This window comes from Lygodium microphyllum, chromosome 1 (assembly GCF_053477565.2).
Source record: "Lygodium microphyllum isolate KBCC chromosome 1, Lygodium_microphyllum_v1.1.10, whole genome shotgun sequence".
NCBI lineage: Eukaryota > Viridiplantae > Streptophyta > Polypodiopsida > Schizaeales > Lygodiaceae > Lygodium > Lygodium microphyllum.
In genome coordinates, this window is record NC_141135.1 from 151,697,368 (window position 1) to 151,713,707 (window position 16,340).

Below are 16,340 nucleotides of genomic sequence, written 5' to 3' on the forward strand. Positions count from 1 at the left end.
GGATCTCAAAACACGATGATAAGAAAGTGACAGAATTGAAGAGATGCCAGCTATTGTGCCATCGATGCTTGATATATTTGGGAGACCTTGCTCGTTACAAAGAGTATTATGGTGATGGAGATGCAACAAATCACGATTGGTCAATTGCTGCTGGGTTTTATGTCAAATCTGCTTCATTATGGCCAGCCAGTGGAAATCCTCATAATCAGTTGGCAGTGCTTGCAACATAAGTTGGGGATGAGTTGTTGGCCATCTATCATTATTTTTGCAGTCTGGTAGCTAAAACTCCATTTCTTACTACAAAGGACAATTTGGTAGTTCTCTTTGAAAAGAACCGACATAGCTACATGCGGTTAATTGCCTCATTTGAAAAAGAAAAATCTCAAATTATGTATTCTTTGAGAAACCATGTCTCCCCTTTGAATCTTTGACACTTTTGCCTTCATCTATTGCTGGTCAAGGCTTTGGAGCTCCTGAATGTTTAGGAGATACTAGCATCTCAGTTGGTTTGCAACATCATACCTCTCCTACTGCATCATATCAAGGCAATTGCTGTGAATCTCCCTTGTTGTGGTACAAACCCTGTGGACCGCTTATGGCAGTAGCTGGCAGCTTCATAAAAAATATTGCTCTTTATGACATCCGAGATGGTGATATGGTATTGCATTGGGATACAAACCGGCCAATAGCAGCCTTAGATTATTGCAGTCCTTTGCAATGGAGGAACAGAGGCAAGCTGGTTTTGGCGGTTTTGTTCAAGCTTGTTGTCATCACAGTGTTGGTTATTGCTGAATCAGAAATTCAAAAGCTGGTGGACCTGTATGAGGACCTTATCAAGTGCTACGTTGGAGATGCCATGAGTGAGGTCCGCTCCATAGCAAGAATGTGTTATCATGTTTGTGCCAAGTGCTGGCCTGATAGAGCTCGTCTACTGTTTGCAAGATTTGATCCTGTTATTCAAAGACTAATAAATGAAGAGGAGGGTGGCCTCCATAAAAGGTATGCATCTCCCTCCCTTCGTGATCGCAATCCACCCCAGCTACGACATGCCACCACAATTTCTGCAGGGACTCAGTCTGCTTCAGCGGGGAGCCAATTGGTTTCATTTGAGACAACACCTATTGTTGCTATGGATCGAACTGGGAATCTGCTTGCGAATCAAAAGGCACCATCTGAAAGAAGCCTTGTTCCGATTTATAGCTTCTGTTGCACTCCTTTGCACTCGAGATAGCGGGGCGGAAGAAGAGCTTCTTCCTATGATCATGCCATTTATAGCTTCTATTGCACTCCTTTGCACTCGAGATAGTGGGGCGGAAGAAGAGCTTCTTCATATGATCATGCCTGTGTCAGCCTTTTTGTTTGCATTGCGCTGCAAAGAAAAGTCGTTTTCCTTTGCTTTCAAAGCAACAGTCCTCCTTGGATCTGCAGGTCGGCGAAGAGCATCTTCACCCTTTCCATCTCTTGTCTGACAGGGCCGACCTCCTCGCGGAACTGCAGGAAGCTTCTGTCATCGTGCACCATGTCGGCCATCTCTGTTTCTCCTCCAGCCTCAATGTCTTTGACTCTGTCCTTACACAGATTCACATAGCTCATCCCACTCGATCCGAGGGGAAGCGATGAAAGCCCTAAGGCACCGCATGGACGCCACCATCGAACAAGTCCTACGCAGTGCTAAGCTTATCAAAGCTCACCTCGAGGCGCTCGACCAAGCCAACCTCAAAAACCGTAGGATCCCTAGCTGTAAGGAAGGAACCTCTGTGGATCGGATGCGCATGTCAGTAATGGTGGGATTGAGGTACACTTTGAAGAGCCTGATGGATGAGCTCTAGTCTGTGAGGCAGAGGATGATGGTGGAGTATAGAGAGACTGTGGAGAGGAGGTATTTCACCGTGACAGGCAAACATGCAGATGAGGAGACCATTGATCAGATGATTGACACCGGCGGAGTGAGACCTTCTTGCAGGAAGCTGTTGCAGGAGGCTATTGAGTCCTAAAGAAGCACAAAGAGGGAGAGAGACCTTTCTGGCAGCAGCTCCTTGTGTTATCCTTCCTCTTCTTCTGTTGATGATGACAAAGATGAAGGATGATCCTTCTTCTATCTGTTGTTGCAAATGGTGGCACACTGAGAGAATGGACTTATCTCCTCCATGAAAATCTTGAGAGAAATACTAAAATAAAGAGAGAGAAAGAATGCTTCTAAAAAAGTAACCAGAACTTTCCCCCCTTCTACTCCATTTACCACTGTCTCTTAAGAGAATACCTTCAAAATTGGCATGAGCTTGCAAAACGAGCTGCCATCTTTGTCTGTCTGCCTCCATTTTTGGTCCAAGCTCCATTTATGACTCCAAGAAAGGCTGCCATGGTCTATGTGGTCTTCAAGAAAGCTGCCATGTCTAGTACTTCTTGACTGTTGTGGTTCTTCAATGCTGTACCTGTGCACAGTAAGGTTTCCTGAAACTGACAAGAAACTAAATGTAAAGAAGGAGAGAGAAAGGAAGGATCTGAAAACTAAGCTCTGATACCACTTGTCAGAGAGAGAACTAGGGAGAGAGAAAGAGGAGAGAGAAGATTGTAGAGGAGAGAGAAATACTGCAGGAAGAGAGAGAATAAGAGTGACGAGGAGAGAGAAATACTAGATTTAGAGAGAGAAAGACAAGAAAGAAGGGGAAGCCATAGAAGCTGTGAGCAAGAAGGGAGAAAAAGACTGTAATTGTATTAATGTGTCAAAAAAAAAAGTAAAATTACATGTCCTCTCCTTTTATACCAATGTCAGTGTGACATGGCATAATATCAATATTATTTACACTAATTCCTTATTCTCATCTTCCTACACCACATGGCCAAAAATCTTAGCAAAGTTCCTAGAGTAAGATCCTTGCATAGGAAGCTTACATGGAGAAAAAAATCCAATGTTTACTTAGGGGAAAAATCATCCATGAGATTTTCTACATAACCACAATGATTTTTCACTATATCTCATACCACATTGATAGTCAACATTTCATTATTGCTTGACCATTTGGTTAAGCCCATGACCAAGTCTCACTATTAAAAGAATTTGATCTTCTAACTAAAGTCCATGGCAAAGTTTCTACTATATGATTCTTGCAAGAGAAACCTAATTGATGCTAGCTTAGGCCCTAAATAATCCATGAGATTTGATATATAAGCATAATATAAGCACATCTATTTATGGTTAGATATTATATATTGTGGTGTTGTGTTTTCAATTTTCAATCTAGAAATCTTATACATTTATTTATGTTTTGTGAATTTTGACTTTTTGTAGATCCACTTTTGTTTGATAACTTTTTCTCTTTGTAGAACTATTCAATGGCAAAGAAAGATAGCATATCCAAAAAGAAGGCCCAAACCATTGATGGAGTTAGTGGTGATTTTGTGTATCCATGGTGTGTGGATGTTTATGATAGTCAGGGAAAAAGGGCTGACAATGTTCTCTTATTTACTTTAAGAGTGATATTGCATTTTTTCAACAAGATGGTGTCATAGAGAAAATAACAGATGGATGTGCTAGGAAAGAGGAAATACCATGTAATCTTCTTAAGATGAAGTGGAAAAATGTACTATACAAACTTGATCCTTTGTCATTTCACTTTGCACATATTAAAGAGGACGAAGAAAAATATTTGAAAAAAATGAGTTGGACCTTATTTGAGGAGGTAAAGGGCACAAAAGACATTATATCAATATTCCAAGCTGTCCAAAATAGTGAGCTACTTTCCCTATCAAGAAAAGGTGATCGCCCCAACCAAAGAATGAAGATCTAAGATAAACAAATAGACTTGAGATCTTCACTTGCTCCTCAAGAAGAAAATAATGCACCAAATCCCACAAGCTCAAAGTCAAAATCACCTCAACAAAGTTCCTTGTCACAAGCTCTAATTGTTAGTATGGCTTCTAACACGAATGATACCACTTCACCTTCCATGCTAGAAGTTACATATGCAGAGCCAATAATTTCTCTTAAGGTCAAGGGAGTAGAAAGAACTTTTGATTTTCATGAGATAGTTAAGAAGAAGGGAAAGAAGGAATAATCTCAATTTCACATGTTTGAAAAATTCTTCCCATTTGGTCCAACAACACAATTTTCTATTCTTGTAGATTGGTGTTATGAGGCACCTCCTTTGTATGCTTATAAATCACTATGTTGGGATTATGTAGAGAAGCTAACCACCACTTTCATAAAGAATCCCATGAATCTAGCAATAACATCATATCTTATGCCTTTTGTAGAAGACAACAATGAGAAGAGACACATGCATTGCAATGAGGTGGATGCTAATAAGTTGGACACTTATAGTTATTGGATTATATCAGGGCTTCACTCAATTCATGCAACAAAGATATATATTCAGAGTAATACTATGCGTTGTCTAGCAACCAAGCATTTATACACCATAAGAAATGCTAGAATATTAGTTGATTGTCTTGTCAAAATGTGTATTGAGATTTCACAAATGACAAACATGGAATCACATAATGTTATGAAGAATGCCCCTTATGTTGAGCAACTTCAACCATTAAGAGATCAGTGGTTGGCTAGCATTCAGTTCTCTACCAAAACCCCAACAAGGGCTTTCTAACACAAGCTCTCAAAGAGTACCATGGAAAGTAATCACATATAAGCTTACCTTCTCTTTTTGTGAAGATTAGTGTAATGCTCTTTCTTCTATTCTATGTTCACTATTGTGATCTTTTTTTGTAGAGATTTGTGGCATACATTGGAGAAAATTGTGCATCTAGAGATTTCCATATGATTGTTAGCTCCCAAGAAATATTTGACAGTTGGATCAAAATGATGAAGAGATACTCTAGAGGTGAGCTTATATCCCAGGAGGAGAGTTTGAGAAAGAAGGGAAGGCAACCCTCTCCTACTGCATTTTGTTGCCTTATGGGTCTAAAGGATGGAGACATCCTTACACTACAAGAGGAGAATCAATGAAGTTCATATCCTTTTTCTTAGAAACAAATGGGATAAAGAAGATATAATTGACATGGAAACAAGGGCTAAGCAAATCAAGCAAGATAGGGTCCTAAATGAGGAATTAGTCACTCTTTTCAATGCCTCAGTTCTAGAAAGTAGCATTGTGATGAAGACTTGGGAAGAGCTTGTTGATGACTATGATATCAATTATGAATTCTACACAAAGATTTTAGGCATTTGCAATGATTGGGTATCAAAGAAGCTCACAGTGGAGCTGATGTAAGGTCCCTACCAAATGGAGCAAAAGATATTCTGAACCTCCTACTTGGAAAAAAGCAAAATCCTCTTCAATCCTCCACTAGTTCACCTTCGCATGCATATGTTGTCAGATGCAATCTAGAAACCTTTGATCTTATACATAATGTTTACATAGATCCAATTACCATTGGGGTTGTTCTAGATACAACACATGGAGTTGAGGGAATGAAATGAGACTCTATAAAGTTTGGAAAGGTTGTATCCACTCTCCTAAAATGACATGTGAACCTAAACAATTCATGCTGTTATCATTTCTTAATCCAAAGCAAATGGCAGCTTTGGAAAATACTATTGAAAGCATTTCTTGCAAGTATCACATGCTAGTCGGTAGTGTGGACTTCCTACCCATGGATAGAACCTTTGCTTTTGGATCTATATATGCTTTTGTGGCATTAGTGACCATGGAAAAAAGCTTCATCAATTTTGAGTGATATATAAACAATGTCAACAAGCCTTCCATTTTGGACTTTGAAGGATTGGACAAGGAGTGCAATGATGAAGACATTGAAGAAGACCACAAGATTGCAAATACCATTTTGAGAAAGAAAATGAAAGTTATGGGGACTACAATCAAATCATTCAATGATGCTCATGAGGTTTTATTTTATGTATATGCAAGTGGACTTGCATCTAAGGCGGCATTGGTAAATCACATGAAGACTATTGCAATGGTTTGCAATACTCAAGATCAAAGAGAGGCACAATTGTGGAGAGTCCATGAGAGTGCCAAAAAAAATTTCCAAGAGGTTCCTCCTATTGAAATTCAAGTTCTTGAAGTACCACCCAAGGGCATAGAAGAATCAAGCCAAGATATAGCAAGTCTAATTATGAAAGAAAAACCAAGGGCTACTTTAGGTGTTTAAACTTTGTTCCTTCTCCTTTCATCAAGGAAGATACATTGATGGAATTTTGGTTTTTTTCTTGAGAAGTTAGCTCCATTAGCATTTGCGATATTTTCTTTCTTTGGTGATATTGCTCTTAAAGAAGCTATGTCTTTAGTTTTTTTAATTTTTTGCAAAATGTACCAAGCATGTTTGGTTTTAAAAATATATTTAAGTAAATATTTTGCTAAAATAGTATTAAAAGAGCTCATTAAAATTTATCATCCTTTGTAAGGATAACTGTTTAAAGGAGATATAATAATCTAGTGTGTAAGAATACTTAATGTCATAATGAAAAGTTTAAGCTAGCTATGCAAAATTTACTTAAGTCTATTTTAGATCTTATTTCAATTAAACTCTCATGTGTGTTATGTAATGATCTTGTCATGTTAGTTTTGGTTAGATTTGTCCACATGGTCAAATCTCTTATCTCTTATAATCTATTTTACTACATCACTAGTGCATGTCTATGCATGTACATTAGGATAAGAGAGCCAACAATATATTGCACACCCAAAAAAAGTTTCACTACACCTCTCAAAGGAGTTTTACCTCACACATCTTCTTTGTATTGCCATTTGGAAGGCCTTTTTAGAATCTGAGTATGTTTAATATTATAATGATAAGACAATTTTTGTAACTAATTACATTAATCTATTGTTAATATCCCAAGTATACTTATAATTAGCGATAAAATGTAGGTATGGGAAAATGACTTTATTAGAATAGATTTTACCTCAAAAAAATCATTATATTTATTTTCTTCACCTCATGATATTACTATTGGTTAGATTTGTTCACATGGTCAAATTTCTCTTTTCTTAAGACATCATTTATTAATTAGTACCTATGCATGTATTCGTCAATATGAATTTAAATTGCTTTAGTATTCTATGCCAGTTTATATCTCAAACATTAAGTAGAATGATGAATCTAACGTGCTTCTTTTTCTTGTTTGTAACTTCAAGTAAGACATCTATGGTTGGATATCTAGCAGATTCAAGAACAGTAGAGCACAATGATGTGATTGATGTGTCCTTGATAAGAAATGTAACATAATTATGTGTAATACTTGATCTCAATAGTCTTATTTTACAATGATTCTTTGCTAAGTCTAAAAAGTTTCAAAGTTTTCAAATGGGAAAGCAATGGCTTCTTCTTCAACTAGGATGTATGGAGTTTCTTGAAGCCTTATTTTCAAGATTCTAAGTGGGATTTTGGTCAATAGATTTACATAAGAATGTCATGGTAGTTATTAAGTACTTGGAGATCCATGCAAAAAGGAAGTATCGTTTCTTCATGATTTGGGGTCAAGAACAATGTCATAGACATCCACTCAAAATCATATATAGGCCAGATAAGATGAGAGTAGAAGCAATGTTTAAGAACACGAAGTATATACATGATCAATATGGAGATGTTTGTTAGCATACCAAGACTATTCTCATAGATGACATTCCTTACAAAGGATGTCGAAATCCAATCGAGAACTACATTTATCCAAAATGTAATGTGCCCGCAGTCCATGCATTTTTTTAGCGGTCCATTGAGAGACTGAATTTAAGCGATACCGCCCAACACTCCCATGGAATGTTATGGGGTTTTTCACCTAGGGTTTCTCGAGTCCGCCTCACAACAAAATGTTCGCGGCCAAACCCACTGGGATCAACCTAAAATCTAGGTTCCTAGTGGTCAAGGTCTCCTGACAAAATTCTAGCGTCGGCGGGGTCCTAGACGTCCTACTTTACACAGAGATACCCAAGCCGAAGCAGATCCATGCCACACTTGGTTCAAAGAGAATGGGAAACAAGAGGAATGTGCCACTCGATCTCTCTACCCATAGGGCATAGTCCCATTCCGGTCCCCTAAAATGACATGGATTGGGTTTCCAACCTAACACTTTCAAAGGGTCGTCGATAAAACCATCCTCGTTCTCTGGGACCACCCTACTGTAGGACAGACCCGTCAAGGATTCTGTCCACCCACTGCTTCCCTTGATAGCTTTAGTTTTCTAATTAGGTCCTATCACATTTATGCGTGTCATTTAAAATCATCTTCCTTAATTAAGTCTTTTAGGGAACGGGGTTTGTTCGTGTAACTTATAGCACTGACATGAAAACATAGCAAACACTCCTTTTGACAAACAAGTTTCTTAACTTAACTTCAAGTTAATCTTTGTCTCCTACCCATGTAGGAGAAATTTTATATCCCTTTTGCCTTGAAACAGAAGCGGGTCCAAGTCACATGGCACCATAATTTCCATCCTTTATCTAGAATATGATCTTCCAATACCTCAAATGTTGGGGCCACGGCAGTCTACAACTCCATTCCGGATGAGCAAGGAGTATCCAAAGCTCCACCTGACCCAACAAGTGGCCTAGGAGTGAAACACAATTTTCGTGGTTGGCCTTTTCACCGCTCAACCTTCAGCCTGTGAATTGAGTAGTGCCCTTCTCGGGTTGAAGGGTGGTGTGACCTTGGAGATGATCCACCCGTGCAAAATATCATTTCCTTAATTAATCCAGTTCAAAATCAAGCACAATCAAGGAAATAAACCTAATATCATATTTCAAGAAAATATTCCTTTATTTTCATGGTAATTTGTCATCAATGACCCTTACTATGAATTTACCATAAAGCAAAAATACTTGGAATAATCATCCAAATGATAAACCAACAAGCAGTTGAATGTAAAAGCATTTAGGGCATTGCTTAATCAACCAACAAAACCAATTGTAGTTTTCCACACAATACAAAAGATGCAATAAAAATTCCATCGCATAGTCGCTCTTCCCCTTGGGATCCAAGAGCGATACTATGCAAAATGTTTCTTAGCACTTCCTTTCCTCGTGTAAGGCATAGGTTGAGGGCTCACACAGCTGTGCAAAAATGTAAGTCCTATTGATCTCTTACATTGATCGACAACTCAACATTCTTTCCAACAAGTATAATAGTATGGCCTTTCCTTTAGCTTAGGGCTTTCTATTCCTTGAGCTCTCTTACTTGCCTTTGAGGCCTGGAGTTGTTGTTTGCATCTAGCCCACCAACCCCGAATAGATTGATAAACATAGTAACTATCGGACGGATCTCAAGGCTTCTTAGTTTTAATTCTTATGATCATTATTTGCACTAATTATGCACATCATCAAGATCCCAATCCATTAAATACGAGTTATTGGCTCATGTTATTAGCAAGAGCTTGGGCAAAGATCTAGAGTTTCTAGGATGAATTTCCTTAGGCTAGATCGCTCACCATGCAATCCATTAAGCATGCAAGCTACAACATACTTTCAGTGTGGTGAAATACATATCTATTATTTTCAAGAAAAGGAGAGTCAAAAATACATTGGAATCTTATATGTTATTTATAGTATATATGAATTTGTTGCATAGCATTTAGATGCAATTTATTTCTCTTGATACTTGCGCTTTGCAAATTCCATCTTTCAAATATATGAGATGAAATCTATCCCTTTCAATGATCTATTCTTGTGCTACGAGTCTAATGCATCTCAAGCGAGAATCAAAGTAAGCATCTATTAATTTGGAAATACATTACCTACGACCGGTACCACAGTTGGATTGGCAATGATACCCTCACCTGAGGCTTCATTGCGGATTATGGGATTTCCACCTGCATTCGACATTCTTTGCTTGGGGGGCCATTTCCCGATCTTCTTCGCTTGAAACATGATTCGTGTAAGACCTCAGTGCCTCTTACTTGATTAGCAGGGCCAATTGGGGAAAATTTGAGCTTGCGGGTGGAGGACAATCTTGCAAGAGGAAGGGGAATAGATACGTTCACAAGCAAAGGGGAAAGAAGGAATGCATGTGGACACCCTCTAAGGAGGGGAAGAGAAGAAGCCTCCTTGGAATATTCCTTCTCTCTCACTCTCACCCTCTCTCTTCCTCTCTCTCTATCACCCTCTTTCTCTCTCTCTCTCTTTCTCACCCTCTCTCACCCTCTCTCTCTCTCCCTCTCTCTCCCTCTATATATATATATATATCTCTTTGCCTATGCAGCATCAAAGTCTTCCCCCTACTCCCTTACGATGGGGGGGCGGGGGTTTTATAGGGGGAGAAAGGTATTATTGGGGGGAGTGGGGAGGAGGTGGAGTTGAGGTGGCCTATCCATTTTGCATGGCATCGGGAAGCCCATTTGGGCCGTAGGGTCTAGTCGAGAAGGCTAGTGGAGGGGCGATAGGCTTGTGGCCTCTAAGGAGGGGAAGAGAAGAAGTCCCCTTAAAATATTCCTTCTCTCTCTCTCTCTCTCTCTCTCTCTCTCTCTTTGCCTATGCAACATTGAAGTCTTCCCTCTACTCCCTTACGATGGGGGGTGGGGGTTTTATAGGGGAGAAAGGTGTTATTGGGGGACATGGGGAGGAGATGGGGAGGAGGTTGAGTGGAGGTGGTGGTCTCTCCACCATTTGTCCATTCTACATGGCGGTGGGGAGCCCATTTGGGCCATAGGGTTTGGTCGAAAAGACTATTGGAGGGGTGGTAGGCCCGTGGCCTCCCCCCTCAAGATTGTCATCATCGTCTTCTTCTTCTTCCTTGACATCATCGCCTTCTCCCTCCTCTCTCATCATCAAAAATTTATTTCTCCCCTGCCATGGCAATGACAAGGGGGAGGATTTCAAAAATTTTGTTTAATTTTAATGAAGGTTAGGGGGGATTTTATGCAAAGTGGGCGAGGGAATATTAAATCAACTGTAATGTGCCCTCGGTTGTCCACACATGTTTTAGCAGTCCATTGAGAGACGAATCTAAGCAACATTGCCCAGCACTCCCATGGAATGTTACAGGGTTTGTCACCCAGGGTTTCTCGAGTCCGCCTTGCAATGGAACGTTTGTAGTGGAACCCACTGGGATCGACCTAAAATCTAGGTTCCTAGTGATCAAGGTTTCCTGATAGCATTCTAGCGTCAGGTCCTGGACATTCTATTTTACATAGAGATACCCAAGATGAAGTAGATCCATGCCGCACTTGGTTCAAAGAGAATAGGAAACAAGAGGGATGCGCTGCTCAACCTCTCTACCCATAGGGCATAGTCCCATTTGAGTCCCCTAAAATGGCACAAATCGGGTCTCCAACCTAACACTTTCTAAGGGTCATTGGTAAAACCTTGTGAGAAGCCTCACAGTTCTTTGGGACCACCCTATCATAGGACAAACCCGTTGAAGATTCTGTCCACCCACTTCCCTTGATAGCTTTAGTTTTCTAATTAGGTCCTATCATATCTATGTGTGACATTTAAAATCAACTTCTTTAATTAAGTCTTTTAGGGAACAGGGTTCGTTCGCGTAACTTATAGCACTGACACAAAAACAAAGCAAACAATCCTTTTGACAAACAAGTTCCTTAACTTATCTTCAAGTTAATCTTTGTCTCATGCCCATATAAGAGAAATTATATATCCCTTCTGCCTTGAAACAGAAGTACCTTATCCAAATCACATGGCACCATAATGTCCATCCTTTATCTAAAATAGGATCTTCCAACACCGCAGACATTGGGGCCACGACAGTCGCCAACTCCATTCCAAAAACAGGCAAGGGGTGTCCAGAGCTCTATCTAACCCACAAGTCACCTAAGAGTGAAATACCATTTTCGTGGTTGTCCTTTTCACCACTTGACCTTCAGCCTGTAAATCGAGCAGTGTCCTTCTCAAGTTGAAGCGCGGTGTGACCTTGGAGATGATCCACCCGTGCCAAATATCCTTTTCTTAATTAATCCAATTAAGAATCAATAACAATCAAGGCAATCAACCTAATATCATCTTTCAAGAAAATATTCATTTATTCTCATGGAAATTTGTCATCACTGACCCCTGCCAAATGAATTTACCATAAATCCGTTGAGATGGCAAGCTCAACACGTGCGGACATTGATGATGGACCACCTGGCTAGATGGGTTTACACGTCTATACTTAGCACATTGGTGGTCATTATGATACTCACATGGCCACTAACTTATCACTTATTATATTTAGTTTGTTACACCTACCTACAACTAGCAAAGATATAGCGCCGGTCGATCAGTGTAGTCGGTTATGCATTGTTTGACTTAGAAGGCCACTTTTCTTTATGATGTATCTTATTTATACTTTGTGTACATTGTATAGTGTGTGGAAGAAGAATAAGAAATCAACAAGAAAACGTTTTGTCCTCCATCTCTCTTATTGTGTTCTTGAGTGAGCTTCCTCTTGTGTATGCAGTGTGTGTTTGGTGCAACAACTTAAGCGAGTCCCCCCACCACACAATTCTTGACATGGTATCAGAGCCGCGCCACTGAGAGAGGCTGATTTTGAAGGTTGAAGTGAAGGAGAAGAAGTGAGGTTCAAGCAAGCAAGCAACGGGTAAAAAGCTCTCCCATTCTTCCACTCTCTCTCTTGAATAGTGCCTGTAGAGGCACCGGAAGCATGGTATAGTGAAAATCTCAGATTGCTATGAAATTTGGTGTGCAAGCAAAGCACTGTATATTCTACAGATATGCCCTTTAGGGATTTTCCATAGATACACTGTGATTTCGGTTGTATTGATTGAAAGTGGATGCACAGGTTACAAATCTTGAATCTGTAATTTATGAGGTGTTTTCCAAGAAGCAAACATAAGGTTCATTTGCAAACAGGTTGCAGATTACATGTACTATTGAGCAATTAGTGAAAAAGTTTCCTTGGTATGTTGCTATGCACTAGTTGTGAAAGGCTACAAAAGACTAGCTTGTTGTATCCTTTTTTGTGATAATGGCAGAGAACAGTGGAAATCCCATTATTGAGAAGCTTGACAAGAACAACTACCCTTCATGGAAGTTCCATGTGATGAACTTTCTCATTGGAAAGGGCCTTTATGAGTTTGTTTTAGGTGAAGAAAAGGAGCTAGGGCTGGGTATCCCTCTGCAACTACAGATGATTTAAAATCATGGAAAGAATGGAATGCAAAAGACAAAAAGGTGATGTACTGGCTATCTGCAGTCATTGATAATATGATGTTGGGACATATTAGGAATGCAAAAACTTCACATGGAGCTTGGACAATTTTTGAGAATATGTTTTTAATAAATACAAAGGCACGGAAGATTCAACTCAAGCAAGAGTTGAATACCTTGAAGAAAGGGAAAATGTCTGTCAATGAGTATGTTTTGAAGGTGAGAAGCATTGAAGATGCTTTAGCAGCAATTGATGCAATGCCTGATGATGATGATTTGGTTTCATTCACTTTGAGTGGCCTTAATAATGAGAAGGCATGAAAATCATTTGTTACTTCAGTATATGTACGGAAGCCATTTCCAGATTTTGATGAGCCGATCTCTCTCATGATTACTAAAGAGATCAATATGCAAGGTGAATCATCTGAAAAAATGATGAATAGTGAAAGGAGAGAAGGATCGAAGCTTGCACTCGAGAGCTATGGTGGGAGAGCAAGAACAAGAAAGAGAGAGACAAGAAATGGAAGCTCCAGCAGTCACAATGTGTGACTGGGCCTTCCTTTATTCAAACTGTCACTAAAAGAATAAAGAATAAAGTGAGGGTGACATGCGCTTGCCACCTGTAGTGTGCAGTGGCGGTGACTGTCAGTGTAGTAATACACGGGCGACTAGGCAGAGGCGCCTTTACCCCCAACAACCTCCCACTTAAAGGTGAATTTTCCCTAGTGAGGAGTGAAAAGAAAAAGAAAAATAATAGTACAACATGTACACATGGACAACAGGATGAGGAAAGATGTCATCTCATCCCACGCCCATCAACCTCTTGAGGAAGGCAAAGCACTCTGTAGAGAGGCTTTTCATGAGTAGATCTGTAGGATTCTGGTCAGTCGAGATCTTGACAAGGTCAACAGACTTGACCTCGCGACCCCACGTATGAAGTGATACCTCACCTCAATGTGTTTCGTCTTCGCATGGAAGATCGGATTCTTGGCTAACTGAGTAGCACTCATAGAATCTGAATGCAGTGTAGGGATAGCATCAATACCAAGGTCAGCAACCAAAAGACCCAACCAAATGGCCTCCTTGCAAGCCTCAGTGGCTGCAACATACTCGGCCTCTGTAGTAGAAAGGGTTGTGCATTTCTACACCCTGGACATCCAAGAAACAGCACCTCCACCATAGGTTAATACATAGCCAGAAGCGGACTTCCTACTATCTGCATGTCCTGCATAATCAGAGTTAGTGTACCCCACGACTCCTGTATCCTGGCTGCCATAGCATATGCACATATCTGTAGTGCCCTTCAGGTACCTCATGATACCCTTCACGGCATCCCAATGCTTCTTGCCAGGTGTAGCCATATAGCGTGCCACAACGCCAACTGCAAAGGCAATATCTGGACGAGTGGCTATCATGGCATACATAAGATTGCCCACTGCAGATGCATAGGGAATCTTGGCCATCTCGGCCCTCTGCTCATCTGTCTGCAGGCAATCAGCCTGTGATACCTTCACATAAGAAGGCAATGGACAGCCAATAGGCTTTATGTCCTACATGCGGAAGCGCTCAAGGACTTTATGAATGTACTCCCTCTGTGATAGGTAGAGGAGTCCTTGATGCCTGTCGCGTCTAATACGCATACCAAGTATGTGAGAGGCCTGTCCCAGATCTTTCATCTCAAAGCTCTTCTTGAGCTGAGCCTTAAGAGCATCTAGCTCATCATGAGCTTTCCCTGCTATCAGCATATCATCCACATAGAGTACCAAAATCAATAAAGAACCATCACGGGCTTCCTTCATGTAAAGACACGAATCCATAGCACTCCTACTGTAGCCCTGTGATTGCATAAAGGCATTAAACTTATGATACAACTCCCTAGGTGCATGCTTCAAGCCATAAAGGCTTTTCTTCAATTTGCACACTAGGTGCTTGGGGGGGTCACTATGTATAAAAATGTGTGTAACGTGAGTTCAAAACAAGGGAATATAAAAATACATAGGCTTACATAAGTACATTTACAGAAGACAATATTTTAAAAGCAATAAATCTATTCACAAAAGGGATCTTTATATTGAACATGTAAAGTTTTTACAAAAGGGTATTTTATTAAATCATAAAACTGGCCTAGATCTTTAACAAAAGGGTTATATGATGAACCTCAACAAGTAAATATAGTACCCCTAATCTTTAGGGTATTATGCGGTGAAAATACCTACATTGAAGAGACATTCTCTAAAGTGGTCAAGCACTTGGGCTTAGCTTTTGTAAAGCCAACCTAAAAGAAGATAAAGAGTGATTGTTACATTATTTTGTGGAGCTGCATGAGAGATGCATGCTCTCTCTCTCTCTCTCTCTCTCTCTCTCTCTCTCTCTCTCTCTCTCTCTCTCTCTCTCTCTCTCTCTCTCTCTCTCTCTCTCTCAAAGATGTGAAAAATATGGAATGAATCTTCCTTCTTCTATTAGAAGTTAATCAAAAGCAACAGACACATTCGGGACTAAAGTATTATCTGAAGGCAACTATCAAGATTGTTTATACTTCTTTTATTATTAATAGATAGATTATGCATGTAATGTGACAGTTTGATTTGTTTTCTTTTTCTCATTCCTCTACGTGTGTGTGTGTGTGTGTGTGTGAAACTAGGCTCAAAGGAGTATGACCATGAACAATTGATGGCATTCTTTTCTCTTCTTAGGAGGTATAAAAGAGTAATTTTGAGAACACTCCAATTTAAGATGCAAGGGACACATAATTAGTAAGTAGCCATGTAAGTCAGTAAAGACACGATTTTGTAACACATGCCTTCAAAAGTGATATTACCCTACTATCATAAGACATAGGTTAAGCTTCCTAATAATAACTATTGTTAAAACCTTATGTTTTGTCTTTATCTTTAACATAACATGCAATTTCTTCATACATGTACATACATACACATATACATGTACATATACATAAATGCACTTTATTTATATATGTACATATATATACATCTACACACATATGTACATCCATACATACATGCATGCATGCATGCACATACACACACACACACACAAAGAGAAATCAATTTACATAATTTAATAAAAAAGAGTTTGAAAATAGCTCTTGGATTAGAAACAAGGGTTTTGTAAACCTTCAAAACTTTCTAATGAGCATGACATTAACAAACCTGTCAAAGAAGTGGAGATATCTCAAGATGAGGGGGAAACTCTTTTGAGGAAGGCACACGAAAGCGATTCTTCTTCTAATCAATTACAAGCCAATGA